This window comes from Malaclemys terrapin, chromosome 8, assembly GCF_027887155.1.
Source record: "Malaclemys terrapin pileata isolate rMalTer1 chromosome 8, rMalTer1.hap1, whole genome shotgun sequence".
Classification (NCBI taxonomy): domain Eukaryota; kingdom Metazoa; phylum Chordata; order Testudines; family Emydidae; genus Malaclemys; species Malaclemys terrapin.
In genome coordinates, this window is record NC_071512.1 from 39,785,031 (window position 1) to 39,802,750 (window position 17,720).

General features: G+C 48.2%; 1 protein-coding gene across 3 annotated transcripts in view; it reads left to right on the forward strand.

The window, feature by feature from the left end:
• PCDH1 (protocadherin 1) overlaps positions 1 to 17,720 on the forward strand; it is a 152,151-nt gene that overhangs the window by 124,789 nt on the left and 9,642 nt on the right. The window lies entirely within an intron of this gene.

Sequence of the window (17,720 nt, forward strand, 5' to 3'; positions counted from 1 at the left end):
GGGGTGTAGGTTCCAGGGAAATTTTTATCGCCAGTTAAAAGACATTATATACATATACAGTATAACTTTTAAACAATTTTAAACAAAAAATTAATATTGTACACAGCAATGAATGATTGTGAAGCTTGGTTGAGGAGGTGGAGTAAGAGGGTGGAATATTTCCCAGGGAATGCTTTGCAGCTAAATGATGAACTAGCACTTGGCTGAGTCCTCAAGGGTTAATACGCTGTTGTTAATGTAGCCTCACACTTTACAAGGCAGCATGGACTGAGGCAGGAGGGAGGAAACACAATAGATGTTGGGCAGTAGCTGCAAACACTTTCCTGCAAAAACTGAACATGATGATGAGCCCATGGTATCCAGCTGGAACACACCACTCCCTCCTCCTGACAGCACATGCATGGCTGCACAGGTGCTGACTTTCCAAAGTGCTGGGGGGTACATGCATGCATGAGTGAGAGAGAGAGAGAGAGAGACGTGCATTGCCCCTTTAAGTATGCTGAACCCACATCAAGTATGTTGCCCTTTTAAGCAGATCATCCAGTTCAGACAGGAAGCCACAGCTTCCAGCAAGCTTCCTCCTTTCTGTCCCTAACCCCTGTTCCACTCCTCCACTTTGTACAGGTGGGAGGGATAGCTCAGTGGTTTAAGCATTGGTCTGCTAAACCTCAGATTGTAAATTCAATCTTGAGGGGGCTACTTAAGGATCTGGGGCAAAAATCAGTACTTGGTCCTGCTAGTGAAGGCAGGGGGCTGGACTTGATGACCTTTTGGGGTCCCTTCCAGTTCTAGGAGATAGGATATCTCCATATATTATTAATTATTATTATTATTATTATGTGGGGCAGGGGGACATCCTGATATCAGCACCTCTCTCCCCTTCCTCCTCCAGCAAGCAGGAAGCTCCCAGGAGCGGCTCCAAGGCAGAGGGCAGGGCAGAAGAGCACGTCAGGGTGGGGAAGGACAGTTGAACTGCTGCTGGGCAGCTGCCAAGCCACATATCTTACAGGGAATTTAGGGGAGCTTATGGGGGGGGGACTGCTGCTGCCCCTCTCTCCCCCCCCCCCGGTTCTAATCCCCACAAGGAGGGGCTGTTCTTCCAGAGAATCCCGCAAGCAGTGGACAAAGCAGGCAGCTGCCAAACGACATTATAAGGGAGCATTGCATAACTTTAAACGAGCTTGTTCCCTAATAGATCAGCAATGTAACAACGAAACAATGTTAAGCGGGACAATGTTAAGTGAGGAATTACTGTATCTTCAGCACCCTCCCTGCTTACAGCTGACCTTCATGTTTTCCTTAAAATATAAAATGAAAAGAAATATAAATGATAATTTAAATACAGTAGAACCTCAAAGATACGAACACCAGAGTTACGGACTTACCGGTCAACCGGACACCCTGTGGAACTGGAAGCCCTCAATGAGGCAGCAGCGGCTCAGTTATTTGGCCATAGAAAGGTTGGAGCTGCAGCTGCAGGGTAGAGGGAGGTGTCAGGGCTCCGGACTTCTAACCCTAGGGAGCACCGGGTCTCAGGGCTTTAGACAGGAGGGAGCACTAGGGCTTGGGGCTTTGGCCCCGCAACTCCGCTCCCGGTTTCAGCCCCAGCATTCCCCCCATAGCTAAAGATCCAAGCTGGGCCCCCACAAGGCTGAAACCAGGAGCAGAGCCATGGGGCTGAAGCTCCAATCCCAGCACTTCCCTCAAGTCTAAAGTGCTGAGCTCCAGGGCTCCCGTGGGACAGAAGCCCTGAGCCCCCTGCCCGGAGCCTTGGCACCCCAAGAATCAGAAACCCCAACTCCCCGCCCCATGCCCGGAGCCCTGACACCCCCCTCTACATTCTCCCACAGCTGCAGCCCCAATTCCCCATTTGGCTGAAGTCAGTAACTTCTTCTACAGAGTTATGGAACATTTCAGAGTTACGGGCAACCTCCATTCCCTTTTAAACTTTTAACCCACTTTTAACTTTTAGGAGCCCCTAGAATGCTGGCACCCTTAGGCAAATGCCTACTGTGCCTAATTGAAAATCCAGCCCTGGTTCCAGTTCCCCTCTTGAAAAACATTTCCAGCTGAGAACCAAGAGACAAAGACTCTGTGTGGAAGGATGTTCCCTGCTGTTTTTCTTCACCTGTTTGAGCTTCCTTTGTTTTCCTTCCTGCTTGATGACTCTGTTTACTGCTGAAATGCAAATTAAGGCAAGCATATATTCCATTGTGTAGAACAGACCTGTCTGCCCACTTCTGTTTAGGCAGGGCTGTGGGTTTGGTTTGGAACATGTGTTCTTAACATCATATTGGGAAATCTTATAACTTCACATACAATGTAGCCACACATATTTTATCAGGACAATACTGAACAGCAAATTATGAGCTTTCAAATGATATCATACAAGGCATACCTTGTACAAAGATTATTACAATAGTGTGTAGGTTCTGAATAGAGGGGTGTATTCAGTCACAGCAGCAGGGCGGGCTAGGAACATGAGTACCTATCAAGGGGTCCAGTCATGCTTTAGCTCTCATCTTCACTGCTCTTTGTTCTCACACTACCTACAATTAAAGCTGCAGTCACACCTCTGACTGCAGTGTAGCCATACCTTGGGTGGGACCTACAAAATCCCAGGCATTGTGTTTCCTCTGCTGGCTAGGCAAGTGGTCTGTTGAGTGATGAATTTTGTAACCTTTTTTAATCCACAGCCATTGGGATTCCAGCAGATAGTGTCCCATTTCCCCCTTGCCCTGCTATGCCCTTTCAGCAATGTCTCCCACTGTATCCTCCCTCCTAACAAATGTCCCCTCTAGCCATAGCCACCTTCATGCATCCTCCATGGACCCCTGTGGTGGGTTCATAGCTAGAGGCCTCCCAAGATTCCTGGTGGGAAGAGTTCCAAGGCTCCCTTTCCCCTGGCTCCTCTGTAAAAAGAAACCCACAACAGAGTACAGAGCCCCTTCTCTCCCACAAGCCCCTTCCTTCTGCCTGAAGGAGTCCTTCCAGGGCTCCTCTTTCTCCCTAGCTGAGTGAGCTCCCTACAGCCCCATGAATATAGGCCCCTCCAACCCTCCCAGAGGTGCCAGGAGCAGAGGGATGCTGGGAGCTGAAGCTGTGATGAACATGGAAGGAGCCCCGATTCTCCCTTGTCATGCCCCCTCGTTACCCCCTACTCTCAACAAACAAGGGAAATTCACTCGCAAAAACATTTAAGGTAGAATTAAGGTTCCCAGAAGGTAGGGGGGTAATTCCTTAGCTCTCTAAACCTGGGGGTATGCATTCGTTAGCTTCCTGAGCATGGGTTGGGGGAAGGGGTAATTCATTAGCTTCCTAGACATTGGAGTCTCCTAGAGGACTCTGTGGGGATTAGAGTTGTCCCTGCAGGATTGTGCTGTGGCTCAGGCTGGCAGAGTGGAGCTGGCTGGTGTGAGCTGGTGACCCTGTATCTGTGCCTGGCATCCTGTCGATGTGAGGTAGGTGTCCCCTCTCCATGAGTGCAGGGTTGAAGGGGGTCTCTGTGTCTTTTCCCCACCCTTTTCTGCCCCCCCCCCTTTGTTGTGCTGCCTGGTTCTGACTACCTGCCCTTTTTGCCCCCTGTGCCATTTCTAGCTGGCATGTGGATGTTTGTGCTCCATGCCCTCCTTGATTAGTTGCAGCCTGGCGGGGAGCCTTGCTGCAATTTTAATTAAATGATAAGGGGCAGAGCCCCAAGGTGGGGAGATAAGTGCACTGGATTCTGCTACCATGCTCGCCTGGGCTCTTTCTGATCAGTTTTGAGAAGCTCCAGAGCAGAGGAAGGGTAAACCCTTGGAGGGAACCTGGCTGGAGAGATGAGCTGCAGTAGGTGGCAGAGGGAGATGGAAGAAGCAAGTCCAGGGGACGTGGCATCGGGATGCCCAAGCTTTACCTGGAAACATGCAGGGTGTGGGCAGAGATCCCAGGGACACAGTAGATCAGCCATCCCCCCATGCCTCTCAGGCATTCATGCTGAGATTCTTGAAGCCAAAGAGTGTCTGAGCAGCTGGCGCAGGCAAGGAGGAGATTATGCCTTTGCCTGTTTCACAGGCCCAGGCACAAGGCAAGGCTCCAGGGTCAGCTGCTCAGGTTCTTCTTGCAGCACACACCATGCTACCTTAATCCTTTATGCACAACCCTTAGGAGCTTAGTGCCTTGCAGCTATGGGATGCCCTGAGGCACATTGGGGGCAGCTTGCCCGGTGTGGGGAAGAGCTCTTGCGTTGCTGCTATGGCCCCACAGACCCATGGGAACCTCAGATTTGTGCTAGTCCAAGGAGGATCAGCAAACACCGAGCTAATGGGGGATCATGAGGGAGACAGGCAGGAGTACTGCCTGAGGCAGTGCTATTGAAGCCAAAGGCCAATGCTAGCACAAGAACAAATGGGGATAAACTGGCCTTGAACACGCTCAGGCTGGAAATGAGAAGAGGGCTTCCAACCATCAGAGGAGGGAAGTTCTGGAGCAGCCTCCCAATATGGGGTTGTGAGGGCAAACACCCTAACTGATTTAAGATGGAGCATGATAAGTTTATAATGCGATTATATGACAGGGCTGCCTGCAATAGCAGGAGATGGAACTTGGTGACTCATCAGGTCCCTTCCAGTCCTGTAGTCTATAGCAGGCAGAAGCTCTGGATGAGGCACATTTGCATCTCACAGGATCACCCGGAAAGAGCAGCACAGCAGAGGGCCTGGTGCCAGAGCTATGCACCAACTGGCCCCTACTAGCAGGCTTTGTGGAGAATCTGGGAGCAGTGCCAGGGTCAGCACACACAGGGCTCCTGGGAGGGGCTAATTGATGGCTCCATTTTATCTCTTGTTACTCAGCACACAGGCCTGGCACTCCCAACCCACTCCTAATGGAACAAGCCCAATTCCCAGCCTGATCCGACCCCTTCATCACATGGGCTCAAGCACTCCCAGTCCACCCACCTTGGCACAGGCTGTCCCGGGCTATCACTGGCTCTGTCAAGTCACAAAGCAGATGGCAGAGAGACAGGGGGATTGTGTGAGGTATTGGCAGAGGCAACTTCTTTCTCTGGATCAGAGGAGCTGAAGTACAAAGCAATGGAAATAGCAGAATGAGCAGCTAGGCAGGTCAGATTCACCTTTTGGAATCCTGCAGGAATGTGGAGAATCCTGTTCATAGGGGTAGCTGCACAAGAAAGATGTCTGTGAAAAGGGTCAAGAAGGGACGCATGCAAGAGACAGTGGTGTATGCATGTGACAAGTAAGTATTGTCTATAAGGGGGTGTATGAGTTGAGACCTTGTGTGAGTGGCATGTGTGTGTTGGCATGCGTGTTTGCACAGACATTTAAGCCATGGCAGGGGAGGGCTGAATGCACAGAGGCAGACAGCCATTCTACTGGGCAATCCCATTTCCACATTTCAGAGGGACAAGAGCAGGAGCTGCTGTGCTATGGTGTATCACTCCTTTCCTGACACTTCCCCAGGTACCAGATGGGCTCACAGATTCACTTTCATAGATTCATAGATTCCAAGGCCAGAGGGGCCCACTGTGATCATCTAGTCTGTCCCCCTGTATAATACAGGTCAGAGACCTGCCCTCAAATAATTCCTAGAGCAGATCTCTTAGAAAAACATCCAATCTTAATTAAAAAATTGTCAGTGACGGAGAATTGACTGTGACCCTTGGTAAATTATTCCAGTGGTTAATTACCCTCATTGTTAAAAATTTACACCTTATTTCCAGTCTGAATTTGTCTAGCTTCAGCTTCCAGCTACTGGATCGTGTAATTCTTTCTCTGCTAGACTGAAGAGCCCATTATTAAATATGTGCTCCCCATATAGGTATTTACAGACTATAATCACATCCCCCCATTAACCTTCTCTTTGTTAAGCTAAATAGATTGAGCTCCTTCAGTCTATCACTGTAAGGCACTATAAGGTTTTCTAATGTGTTAACCATTCTTGTGGCTCTGCTGTGAACTCTCTCCAATTTATCAACATTGTTCTTGAACTGTGAACACCAGAACTGGACACAGTATTCCACGAGTGGTTGCAGCAGTGCAAAATACAGAGGTAAAATAACCTCTCTGCTCCTATTCGAGAGTCCCGTGTGTCTAAGAATCACATTAGCCCTTTTGTCAGTGTCACACTGGGGGCTCATGACCCACAAACCTTTTCCAGAGTCACTGCTTCCCAGGATAGCCCCCCCATCCTGTAACTATGGCCTACATTCTTTGTTCCTAGATGCATACACTTATATTTTGCCATATTAAAATGCATATTGTTTGCTTAACATAAGAACAGCCATACTGGATGAGACCAGTGGTTCATTTAGTCCAGTATCCTGTCTTCCAATAGTGGCCAATTTCAAGTACTTCAGAGGGAATGAACAGAATAGGTGAGTGATCATCAAGTGATCCATTCCCTGTCATCCACTTCCAGTTTCGCACAATCAGAGGCTAGGGACACCCAGATCATGAGGTTGCATCCGTAACCATCTTGGCTAATAACCATTGTGCCCACCTTACCAAGCGATCCAGACTGCTCTGTAACAGTGACCCATCCTTTTCATTATTTACAACTCCCCCAATTTTTATGCAATCTTCCAACTTTATCAGTGATGATTTTATGTTTTCTTCCAGGTCATTAATAAAAATGTTAAATAGCGTAGGGTCAAGAACCGATCTCTGCAGGACCCCACTAGAGAAACACACCTGTTTGATGAGTTCCTGTTTACAATTACATTTTCAGACCTATCAGTTAGCCATCTATTTAATGTATGACATGTTTAATTTACGTCTTTGTAGTTTTTTAATCCAAGTATCATGCCATACCAAGTCAAATGCCTTACAGAAGTCTAAGCATCAACACTGTCACCTTTATCAACCAAATTTATAATCTCATCAAAAAAGATATCAAGTTAGTATGACAGGATCTATTTTCCATAAACTGGTGTTAACTGGCATTAATAATACTAATCTCCTTTTATTCTTTATTAATCAAATCCCATATCAGCCGCTCCATTATCTTGCCTGGGCTGGATATCAGAATGACAGACCTATAATTACTTGGGTCATCCCGTTTACCCTTTCTAAATATTGGCACAACTTTAGCTTTCTTCCAGTCTTCTGAAACTTCGCTGGTGTTCCAGACTAACTGAAAAACAACATTAACAGCCCAGCAAGCTCCTCAGTCAGATCTTTGAAAACTCTTGGATGCAAGTTATCTGGACCTACTGATTTAAGAATGTCAAATATTAGTAGCAGCTATTTAACAAGGAAAGAGTGTTATCATCTTATGGAAAGCAGTCTCATCATATATTTTTTTCTCAAATACAGAACAGAAATATTAATTGAACACTTTTGCATTTTCTGAATTATTACTGATAAATCTACTATTTTGATCAAATTATGGACCAATACCACTGTCCAGTTTCGTTTTGTTCGTAATGTACTTTGAAAATTCTCTCTTATTTTCCTTTACTCTGATAGCCATAGATTTAGCCTTTTGTCCCTTTGGCTCCCTTATCAATTTTCTACAATTCCCAGCCTCTTATTTATATTCATTACTATTACTATTAACTTCCATTTGTTATATATTATTATTTTTATTTTTTGTAGTTGCTTTCACTTGTCCTCTAAACGAGGCCATTTTTAAAACCAATATGGCCTTCTTCCTCAATTGTGGCTTTTTGGATGGGCATCTAGTATCATGTTCTTAAACAATTCTCAATTACCATCCATATTTTTCTGGTTAAATTCTTCCTCCTAGGTCACGTGGCTCATAATTGTTTTCAGCTTTATTAATTGGCCATAGCACCAAGAATAAATATTATGCTCTGGACCAGGGATCGGCAACCTTTGGCACCTGGCAGCAAGCACATCCCTCAGCCCGCACTGCTTCCCGCAGCCCCCATTGGCCTGGAGCGGCGAACCGTGGCCAGCGGGAGCTGCGATCTGCCAAACCTGCGGACGTGGCAGGTAAACAAATTGGCCCGGCCCACCAGGGTGCTTACCCTGGCAGGCCGGGTGCCAAAGGTTGCCGATCCCTGGTCTGGACTTTATCCTTTTGCACATTATAATGCAGAAAAGGCAAAAGTGTTCAATTAATATTTCTGTTCTGTATCTGAGAAAAAACATATGATGAGACTGCTTTCCATAAGATGATAACACTCTTTCCTTTCCACTAGTATCTTGGTCTGCAAAGCATGCTGTGTGGTTTTTTACTGTGGTCTTTGGTCAGTTCAAGGAGCTGCCTATTGCTAAGGCTGTTCATCAGTCTGGATATTGCAGAGCCACTGGATGATCCAGGAATATGTCTGTTCGGGTATTGCAAGGGTCCTTAGTTAGTCTGGGAAGCTGCTTGTCAAGGTGTTGCAAGGTCTGTTATTTGGACAATGGTTAATCTGCAGAGTTGTCTATGTGGTTGTCACAGGGACCAATTGGGACCAGCTGTCTATCTGGACAGTGTAGGTTTCAGGATGTAATTTAAAATAAATTATTATTATAGGATAGGTACTGCAGGTAGCAAACCCTGTCTTAAGCTAGCCCAACACTTTCTATTATAAGACCCCATTTTCAGGTGCTTGTAACTTTGTCAAACTTTTAACTGTTAGGGCTTAAATATTCCCTGACCAGCATCTGCCTCAGGCTGAATATTTTGAGAAAGTTTCAGCAAAACCAGTTCAGTCATTTCGGAGAATGAAGTTAGGGGAAATATGTTGTTTTCCCCACAATAAAAAAATGCCTACTGCCATTTAGTTGAGAAACTCTAGCACTTCTATGCTTTTGAGTAGGAACTTCTTGCAATCCCCTGCCTCACTTGCTACACACTTGCTATAGAAACTCCCTTGGGACTGCCACCTGATGTGCTGGGACTACCTCTGAGCCCATTTTCCCTGACAGCTTGGGACTTCAGTACCCTGCCTTGTTGAGCCAGACACGCTAGCCTGCTGCAAACACAGACCCAGGTCTGAACGACGTCCCCCAAAAGCTGCAGGCTTAACTGAAAACAGCGTAAGAAGTGCTCTTGTTCTAGCACCCAGATACCCAATTCCCAATGGGATCCAAACTCCAAATAAATCCGGTTTACTCTGTATAAAGCTTATACAGGGTAAACTCATAAATTGTTCGCCCTCTATAACACTGATAGAGAGATATGCACAGCTGTTTGCTCCCCCAGGAATTAATTACTTGCTCTGGGTTAATTAATAAGTAAAAAGTGATTTTATTAAATATAAAAGGTAGGACTTAAGTGGTTCCAAGTAATAACAGACAGAACAAAATAAGTTACCAAACAAAATAAAATAAAACACGCAAGTCTAAGATTAATACAATAGGAAACTAAATGCAGGTAAATGCAAGCTTCTTTGACAGACTAGACTCCTTCCTAGTCTAGATCTAGCAATCACTCACGCCCCCAGAGTTACTGTCCTCTGTTCCAGTTTATTTCAGGCATCTTGTTGGGGTGGAGAGGCTATCTTTTGAGCCAGCTGAAGACAAAATGGAGAGGTTTCCAGGGCCTTTTATCTTCTCTCTCTTGTGCAACATCACAGCCACAAGATGGGGTCTCTAGCCACCTGGGCAAGTCACATGTCTATGAATGATTCAGCTTTTTGCAGGCCGATGCCATTGTTAAACTCAGATGTGGATTGGCATCTCCCAAAGTCAATTGTTAGTTAAGTACTCCCAATTACTTGAATAACCCCTTCACACTATGTTGACCAAATCTGTTTTATGTGCTTCCTACAGCCAAACACTCTAAATACAAGCATAGAGCCAACACTCATAACTTCAGATATAAAAATGATACATGCATACAGATAGGATGAATATATTCAGTAGATCATAACTTTGCAAGAATATGTTACATGGCATATCTAGCATAAAACATATTCCAGTTATGTCATATTTACACTCATAAGCATATTTCTATAAAACATGGGGTGCAACGTCACACATACCTTATAGTTTCTGCAACAAATGTGGTGGGACTCCTACAGACTACAGAGCATTATCCATCCAGTGCACTGAATGAGGCAAGGGTTCTGTGAAAAAAATGGTATGGGATTATGTAATTAAAGACTGCATCATAATACACGCAGGGAGCTAAATTAAGGTTGCATGGACAACCCTAATTCTGACATTACTTACCTTTTGAGTGCTTGACTTTGTAACCTTCGTAATGTTCTTTAACATAATTTTAAAAATGTAATTATTATTATGTTTATTATGATGGTACATAAAGATCCTGATCAGGAATGGAAGCCCATTGTTCTAGGCTCTGTACAAACACAAAGGAAGAAATGCCTCCAGTACCAAAATCTTAAAATATAATTTGTCTGTTGTAGAGGCTTGAATATGGTCTTGAATAACAATCCATCTGGGTGTTGTTGGGAACCAGTGTGGAGTCTGGGAGCTGTCTGGGGTTTGAAGGGATTATTGTTTGTCAATAACAATAGTCTTGTGTCTGGGTACTATGAGGACTTTGGCTGAGTCTGAGGAGTCACCTGTTTGAGTGCTGTGAGGATTGGTGCTGCTCTCTGGAGCTTGTCTATCTAGATACGGTAGGAGCCAATGTTTGGTCTGGGACAGCCCCCAGTCTTGGTGGTGGCGTGTTTATATGGAGTTTGGGAAAACAATTGCCTTGGTTTTGTAGGAGTTATTCTGGTATGTTCTAGGGCCATTGTTTGGTTTCTGGAGCTCACTGTCCGGATATAGTAGAAGCAGTTAATTCTGGAGGGAGCTGTCCATATGGGTATTTTAGGAACCATTGTTTGGTGCCAGGGGAGTCATCTGTCCAGGTGTTGTAAAGATGAGTGTTGGTTCTGGGGAGCTGTGTGTGTGTGTGTGTGTTGTTGGGACCCGTGAGACATCTGTCTTTTTATTGTGGTGGTCAGCACTAGTTCTGAGGATCCTTCTGTGAAGGTGTTGTAGGGATGGTGTTAGGTTTTGGGAGCTGTCCATCTGGGTGTTGTAGGAGGTCAATATTGGGTCCAGGGAGCCATTTCTGTGTATGTTGTATGGACAGTGTTGGGTTCAGGGAGCCATCTGTATTAGTGTTTAGGAATAGGTAATGGGTCTTGTGTGCCAGCTGTCCGGTTTTGTAGATATCGTGTTGGGACCCAGGAGCCACCTTTGTTGGAGTCATAGGGTCAGCATTGGATCCCTGTAGCTGTCTACCTGGGTTTTGCTGTGATGATGTTGGGGTCCTGGAAGCCTCTGTCAGCACGTTCTAGTGATGATGCTGGGGCTCAGAAGCTGTCTGGGTGTTGGAGGGATAGTGTTGGTGCTCGGGAGCGACTGTCTGGGTGTTGGGGGTATACTCTTGGGGCTCAGAAACTGTCTATTGGAATGTTGGAGGGATGGGGTAGGGTCCCAGAAGCTGTCAGTCTGGGTGTCATAGGGACTGATGTGGGGCCCAGGGAACTCTCTGTGTGTATGTATTTTCATCCCTTACTCTCCAGCAACTTGATCTCTAGGATTTCTCTCCTCAGCGATCTGCTCCAATTCATTGCTTCCTCTTGTGGAAGTAGGCACCATTCCAGCAGCCTTCCTCAAGGGATGGAAAGTGAAATTCGTGCTTTGCTGTGCGGGAGGCAAAGCTCTCTGACCTGTGTCCATGTGCAGTGATAGGAAGGCAAGGATCTTAACAAAGCTAGTATGGGGAACTCAGGGAGGCCGCATTGCTGTCAACTCCTTCCCTAGGGAAGGAAACTTTGTGCTCCCTTTGACAGTGTAAGGCAGATGCTGCGCCCAAGGCTGTCCGCTGGGTGAGGTGGTGGGTTGGGAGAACAGGCTGCTGTCTGGATGGTGTAATATCCAGATCTGGTGTGACAGACCCAGACCAGTGGGGTACTGGAGTCTGGTAGAGGGCAAATATACTGGTCACTGGATGAATGGTTTTCTGTTCCCTGAGTGACCAGAGCAGGGATTGCACTAGAGTAATCAGGAACCTGCTAGAACCAGTTAAGGCAGGCAGGCTAATTAGGACACCTGGAGCCAATTAAGAAGAAGCTGCTAGAATCAATTAAGGCAGGCTAATCAGGGCACCTGGGTTTTAAAAGGAGCTCACTTCAGTTTGTGGTGTGAGTGTGAGGAACTGGGAGCAAGAGGCGCAAGGAGTTGAGAGTGAGAGGGTGTGCTGTTGGAGGACTGAGGAGCACAAGCGTTATCAGACACCAGGAGGAAGGTCCTGTGGTGAGAATAAGGAAGGTGTTTGGAGGAGGCCATGGGGAAGTAGTCCAGGGAGTTGTAGCTGTCATGCAGCTGTTACAGGAGGCACTATAGACAGCTGCAGTCCACAGGGCCCTGGGCTGGACCCCGGAGTAGAGGGCGGGCCTGGGTTCCCCCCAAACCTCCCAATTGACCTGGACTGTGGGTTCTTCCAGAGGGGAAGGTCTCTGGGCTGTTCCCCAACCCACATAGTGAATCTCTGAGGCAAGAAAATCCGCCAATAAGCGCAGGACACAACCAAGATAGAGAAGGAACTTTGTCACACTGGTGTCAGGGGTGGGATCTTGGGGTGCACAGCACGGCAGAAGAAGGAGGGTGATTTAAAAAAAAAAAAAAGGGAGAGGGTTTATTTTTTTTCACCACAATGGATGACGTAGTGCGGGCACTGATACAAGCTATGGCGGCCCAGCAGGAGGCTACCCGTGTCCAGGCAGCCGCCCAACAGGAGGCAGTGCGGCTGCAGCAAGAGACTAATGACCTGCTGATGGACCAGGCTGCTCAAGACCGAGCTACGCTGCGGGAACTGGTAAACCAGGTAAAGTCCCTTACAGAGTTGAATCGCGGCGATGATGGGACGCGGCTCATACGGGCCAGCCATTGGCTGCAGAAAATGACACGGGAGGATGCTGTAGAGGCATACCTTCTGGCCTTTGAGAGGACAGCCCTATGGGAGGCCTGGCCTCAAGATCAGTGGTCTGGCATCCTTGCCCCATTCCTGTGTGGGGAGGCCCAGAAGGCCTACCATGATCTTCCTGAAGAGGCTGCAGCAGACTACCCCCACCTGAAAGCAGAGATCCTGGCCAGATCTGGGGTAACAACAGTAGTGCGGGCCCTGCAGCATCATGGTTGGAGGTACCAGGAAGACAAAACCCTGCGGTCCCAATTGTATGACCTCATCCATCTCGCACGAAAGTGGTTGCAAACAGAGTCCCGGAGTCCAGAAGAGATACTAGCGGTTCTGGTCATCGACCGATACATGAGGGGACTACCACCAGACCTTCGTGCCTGGGTAAGCCAGAATGAACCCTCCACCTATGACGAGGTTGTCGCCCTGGTAGAGAGGCGAAGGACAGCGAGGGAGCTGACCTGACCAGTTAAGGAAGAGGCACCCCGGGTTAAACTAGCAGCACCAAGCCCTAAAGTTCGGGTGACTGGGCCACCAGGAGGGCCCAGGTGCAAAAAAGAGTGAGGCTGAAGGCCCATCAGAGGCCACAAAGAGTCGGAGCACTGAGAGATAAGAGGATCGTGATGTTAGACTGCCCAAACCAAGAGACCGGAGAATGCCTAGGGCTCTATACAGATGTTATGCCTGCGGGGAGTGGGGACACATAGCTGCACAGTGTCCCAATGCTGAGGAGCCTATGCAGGGTAACCTGGGGAACTGGGCAGATCCATGCTCCCTAATCCACCTTGTGGGGGGTCTCACTAACCCCACATATGTAAACCAGACCAGTGAAACTAAATGGGGTAGGGACCACAGCACTGGTCGATTCGGGGAGTGCTATCACACTTATCTCAGGGAAGCTCGTGAAGCGTAGTCAGCTGCTGCAGGCTAAACTTACGGGGATAACATGTGTCCATGGGACAGTTAGTTACTACCCCACCATCCCAGTAAAAATCGAGATCCAAGGGAACACTACTGAGGTAGCAGCAGGTGTAGTCCCTAAACTCCCATACCCGGTGCTCATAGGGAGGGACTTCCCAGGGTTTGGAAACTTACTCCCAGTAGGGGGATTGGAGAAAAATGGGGACCCTAAAATTGGTGAGGCATCCACAGCAGACTGTCAACCCCCAATCTGCTCTGAAATATCCCCAGATTTGTTCTCCATTCCCAGACAGGGTAGACAGACAAAAAGGGAAAGAAGGGCAGCTAAGGCCTTCGGAACCCAAATACTGACCCAAAGCCAGAGGGTCGCTCTTGTAGGTAGGCAGACCCACGCAGCTGGAAAGGAGACCACACAGGAGGGAGAAGCACCTGAGTCTGACCCCCACCCTAATGCTTCTGAACCAGTAGAGGCAACAGAAACTGGGCCCCTAGATCTTGGGCAGATTAGCCCCGGGAGAGGAAATTTTGGACGGGACCAGGTAGAAGACCCAAGGTATGACAACATTAGGAAGGAGGTGACTGAAATAGATGGGGTCCCCGTGGAAGGGAAAACCCAGGGACCAGGACCCTACTTCATAATGAAGAAGGATCTCTTATACCGGGTTGCACCAGTACAGGGGCAGAAGGTACAGCAGATCCTAGTGGTACCTCAAAAACACCAGAACACTGTATTAAGTCTTGCTCATAGTCATCTTTTTGGGGGGCATTTGGGGGTAGAGAAGACCCTGACACAAGTTCTATGACGGTTCTTCTGGCCTGGAGTACATGAAAAAGTGCGGTGGTACTGTGCCTCCTGCCCGGAGTGTCAGCTGCACAGTCGCCGTCCCCACTTGAGGGCACCTTTAGTACCCCTTCCCATCATAGAGGTCCCCTTTGAGCGAATAGCCATGGACCTAGTGGGACCCCTGGAGAAAACATCTCGGGGCCACCAATATATACTTGTTGTTTTGGACTATGCTACTTGCTACCCAGAAGCCGTCCTCCTGCGGAACACGGCCTCTAAAACTATACCCAAAGAGCTGGTGGGGATTTTGGCCCAAATGGGGCTACCGAAGGAGATATTAACTGACCAAGGAACCCCATTTATGTCGAAGCTAATGAAGGATCTCTGTATGCTGCTCCATATACATACCCTGAGAACTTCAGTCTACCATCCGCAGACTGATGGGTTGGTAGAAAGGTTTAACCGAACCCTCAAGGCTATAATAAGGAAGGTGGTAAGTCGGGACGGGAAGGATTGGGACACCCTACTACCCTACCTTATGTTCGCTATCCGGGAGGTACCACAGGCCTCAACTGGGTTTTCCCCCTTCGAGTTATTATACGGGCGTCACCCCCATGGCATACTAGATATCGCCAAAGAGATCTGGGAAGAGGAACCCAATGAGGGGAGAAATATAATAGAGCATGTAATGCAGATGCAAGACCGGATAGCCCGGATTACCCCTATTGTACGGGAACATTTGGAGAAGGCACAGGAGGCCCAGCGAACCCATTACAATTACCAGGCAAAAGTGCGACAGTTCCAACCAGGGGATCGGGTTATGGTGTTGGTACCCATGGCAGAAAGCAAGCTTCTGGCCCAATGGCAGGGGCCCTATGAGGTGGTTGAACCCGTGGGGGAAGTAACCTACAAGGTGCGGCAGCCAGGACGCAGAAAACAAGAACAGATTTTTCACGTTAACCTTCTGAAACCCTGGCATACACAAGAGGCATGCACAACGGTCCAAAAAGACCTAACCCAGGAAAACAAGCCTTCCAAACAAGTGAGAGTGTCTCCCGATTTAACACCAGACCAGAAGAATGAGGTGTCTGAGATGATCTTCCGGAACCAAGATGTGTTCTTGACAAAACCGGATCGAACAACCGAGACATATCACCACATCGTCACGAACTCTGGGGCCAGAGTAACAATGAGGCCCTATTGGGTGCCAGCGGCAAAAAGGGAGGAAATAAAAGCAGAAGTAAAAAAAATGCTGGAGTTGGGGATCATCGAAGAATCCCACAGTCAGTGGTCCAGCCCAATCGTGCTGGGGCACAAACCTGATGGCACTACAAGATTTTGCAACGACTTCCGGCGACTAAACGAAGTATCCCAGTCAACGTGTACCCCATACCTCACATAGATGAGCTAGTGGACCGTCTGGGTAATGCCCAGTACTTGACTACCCTAGACTTGACAAAGGGGTACTGGCAGATTCCCCTTGCAGAAAACGCAAAGGAAAAGACTGCGTTCTCTACACCAGAGGGTCTTTTTCAATGTACTGTCCTCCCTTTTGGACTACATGGGGCCCCAGCTACCTTCCAGCGCCTCATGGACAAGCTATTACGCCCGCATAACAGTTATGCTGCTGCCTACTTGGACAATGTGGTCATTCATACCCCAGACTGGGAAACCCACCTGGAGAAGGTGGAGGCAGTCCTCAATACCTTCAGGCGAGCTGGCCTTACAGCAAATCCTGCCAAGTGTGCTGTAGGGTTTACAGAGGCCAGATATCTTGGCTACATTCTGGGAAAAGGTTTGGTAAAACCCCAAGTGAACAAGTTAGAGGCCATCGAAAATTGGCCCCGACCAAGTCGCAAGAAACAAGTCCAGGCGTTCCTAGGTGTGGTGGGGTATTACCGATGATTTATCCCCCACTTTGCCACAAGGGCAAGCCCCCTGACAGACCTAGTGAAAGCCCGTGGACCTGATCTTGTGAGATGGTCTGACGCAGCAGAGGAAGCATTCACAGACCTACCGACTGCCCTCTGCAGTAACCCCGTACTGATAGCCCCTGATTTCACCAAGGAGTTTATCCTACAGACGGATGCATCGGAAGTAGGGTTGGGGGCCGTTCTATCACAGATGGTCGGGGAGGAAGAACACCCAATTCTATACCTAGGTCGGAAACTCATTCCAAGGGAACAAAAATATGCAGTGGTGGAGAGAGAATGCCTCGCTGTAAAATGGGCCATGGAAACATTGCGCTACTACCTGCTCGGGCACAGATTTGTCCTCATGACCGACCATACCCCTCTTCAATGGATGCAGCGGAACAAGGAGAAGAACACAAGGGTGACCAGATGGTTCTTATCCCTCCAACCTTTCCAGTTCTGTGTGCAACACAGAGCAGGGAGCCGTCATGGCAATGCCGATGGCTTGTCACGTGTGCACTGTCTGGCGTCCCAAGCTGCCCAACCCCTTGGTGTTGAGCATGGGGGAGAGATATGTGACAGACCCAGACCAGTGGGGTACAGGAGTCTGGTAGAGGGCAAATATACTGGTCACTGGATGAGTAGTTTTCTGTTCCCTGAGTGACCAGAGCAGGGGTTGCACTAGAGTAATCAGGAACCTGCTAGAACCAGTTAAGGCAGGCAGGCTAATTAGGACACCTGGAGCCACTTAAGAAGAAGCTGCTAGAATCAATTAAGGCAGGCTAATCAGGGCACCTGGGTTTTAAAGGGAGCTCACTTCAGTTTGTGGTGTGAGTGTGAGGAGCTGGGAGCAAGAGGTGCAAGGAGCTGAGAGTAAGAGGGTGTGCTGCTGGAGGACTGAGGAGCACAAGCGTTATCAGACACCAGGAGGATGGTCCTGTGGTGAGAATAAGGAAGGTGTTTGGAGGAGGCCATGGGGAAGTAGCCCAGGGAGTTGTAGTTGTCATGCAGCTGTTACAGGAGGCACTATAGACAGCTGCAGTCCACAGGGCCCTGGGCAGGAACCTGGAGTAGAGGGCGGGCCCGGGTTCCCCCCAAACCTCCCAATTGACCTGGACTGTGGGTTCTTCCAGAGGGGAAGGTCTCTGGGCTGTTCCCCAACCCACATAGTGAATCTCTGAGGCAAGAAAATCCGCCAATAAGCGCAGGACCCACCAAGATAGAGGAGGAACTTTGTCACACTGGATAGACAGGAGAAGGGGGTACAT